Source organism: Tamandua tetradactyla, chromosome 26, assembly GCF_023851605.1.
Source record: "Tamandua tetradactyla isolate mTamTet1 chromosome 26, mTamTet1.pri, whole genome shotgun sequence".
Classification (NCBI taxonomy): Eukaryota; Metazoa; Chordata; class Mammalia; order Pilosa; family Myrmecophagidae; genus Tamandua; species Tamandua tetradactyla.
In genome coordinates, this window is record NC_135352.1 from 34,866,266 (window position 1) to 34,868,705 (window position 2,440).

The following is a 2,440-nucleotide window of genomic DNA, read 5'->3' on the forward strand; positions in this document are numbered from 1 at the left end:
ATGAAAGTTAAATAAATACACATAAATTATAATATTTTTACAAAGAAAATGTGCAATAACACCATGGTCATAGTTATTTGGGAGATTTTTATTCCAGTGTAAAACTTGCCTTACTGAGAAAGTTAGGTATCAAAAGGTTGCCAAATATTTATATTTCTGAGACCATAAATGTATTGCAAACAAAGGAAACATTTGTGTGTAGGAAATGGAATGAAATGTTTTAGTAAACTAAGTGTTGTTTGTTAAGGACACTTATGATGGAATTGTCACGTGCAAGCAAAGCACATAATAAATAGATGAGATTTGATTGGCTGTATCTTGGGTATGGCTGAGGGATCTGGAATGACATTTTAAAGTATGAGGAACAGGTACAGAGTGAGCTTATGGTAATAGTATTGGAGTTTTAAAATGACACTTTTCTGAGTCTGCAAAGTTGAATGTTTCTTGGGCATTGTTGAATCAAATATTGACTTAGCTAGAGGAGATAGATTCAATGTTTCAGGTATATATAGTGTCTTACTTGCAATACTTGATAATGAAAATGGAAGAAAGTTCAAACTTCAAAAAATACCACTGGCATTCTTAGGTGAGATATAAAATGAAAATTATCTCATACAAATATTTTTTTTTATTTCTACCACATGTAGAGTTCAATTATGATATCTGCTATATAGATTTCCCAGAATAGCGTGCCATTTATCCCCCAGTTTTAACAGTATTTCTATGAGAAAATACACTGCGAATTTCATTAAAAATTCAAATAATAAAATCTATTTGTGAATTGAAAATATCTATGTAGCGCCACCTAAGCCAAATTAACATAAAAGTGTATAACAGTTAAATTTTGAGATTCTATTTCTATTGTTATGAGGGAACAACCTATGAACAACATAGGTTGAGGGAACAACCTATGTTGTAAAGTGAGAGAATTGTAGAACAGCATCTTCTTAATAGAAACACATGATTTGCTAATAGTAGAGAACTTTAAATTATATGTGTGTGTGTGTTTATATTTTTAACCTGGCAGTTTTGAGGTAAGTTTTAGCCAAGCTTCTGTGAAAATGGCCATGGATGTGTAGTGCCAGAAGGCACACTGGAAATTACTCTTATAAAAAGGGTAGGCAATACCTTAGAAAACACCTCAGGATCATAGAGGCTCACCTTATGAGACAAGCAGCTGCCCATTGAGTACTCTTCATTATTTAAGCCTGAAGGCCTAGTATCCTTGACTGGAAAAGCAGGTAGTTACCGTGACAAGAAGGAAAATGATAGGCAAGTATTAGGTTGGGTATACGTTCTAGAATTACTGGGCAGTTTTGGGTAAGGAACACATCCTAGTAAGCACAACACGACTGAAGAGTAAAACGCATGATGAAATTTTCTAGAAGTTGAGTACAAAGTCTGATTTTTAAAAAATGTTTTCATTTCATATTGCTGTGTAATAAATTCAGGGAATTAGGGAGTAGGCATACTTCAGGAGGAAGCATTATTTTGCTTTCTTTAGGGGACTTTATAAAGAAATGATAGAAAAACAGCCTTAAATAGAGGCCTGATTGGAATTGTGATTATGCCAAATGCAAATTCTGACACCTTTGGAATGTTCTTTTAGCCTCTTTAAGCTTCAGTTTTCCCATCCATAAAATAAATACAATAATACCTAATTTATGAGATTAATGTGCAATAGTGTAGTAATTTATATGACAAAGAAATAGCGAGAGAAAAAGGGGAAATTATTCTCCAAAATATTAAAAAATATTTTTATATTGGAAAGTACTGGATTATAAAGAGTCATCAAAAATGAAGGCAGAGATTTCAACCAATATCAACATAAAAGATTAATTTTTATAATAATTAACAAACCCATGAAAACTGGTGAGAGATAATATTTAAGAATGAATAGATATGTGGGCATAGGTTACGAGCGGACAGTTTTCCCTAGAACAGAACGCAATGACCAAGATAAATACAGAAAAATGTTCAGCTCAGAAAAGTAATTAAATAAATGCAAATTAAGAGAAAATCCAATTTGTTAAGCTAATGAAATGAAGAAAGATTACAAAGTTGATTTAGAAATCCACAGACATTAGTAAAACATCTATTATTGTCAGTTATCTGATGAAATGGACATACTCAAACAAATGCTTGTGACAAATTTGTACAAGCTTATTCTCAAAATGAACTTAACCATCTTTATTTAAAAAAATGACGAACAGCTATACCACTTAGCATCGTCAGGGCGCTTGTAGGAATCTTATTCAAATAACAACTCTTGCAAAGTTTTATATTTAAATATGCTAATTATAGTGCTATTTATAATGATGACTTAATATGTATTGAGTATTTCACATGGGTAAGGCTGTATTTTAAAGCCTTTATACATTTGTGGTAGACAGTTATTACCAAGTATCCATGTGCTTACCCATGTTTTCTAGCCTTCACG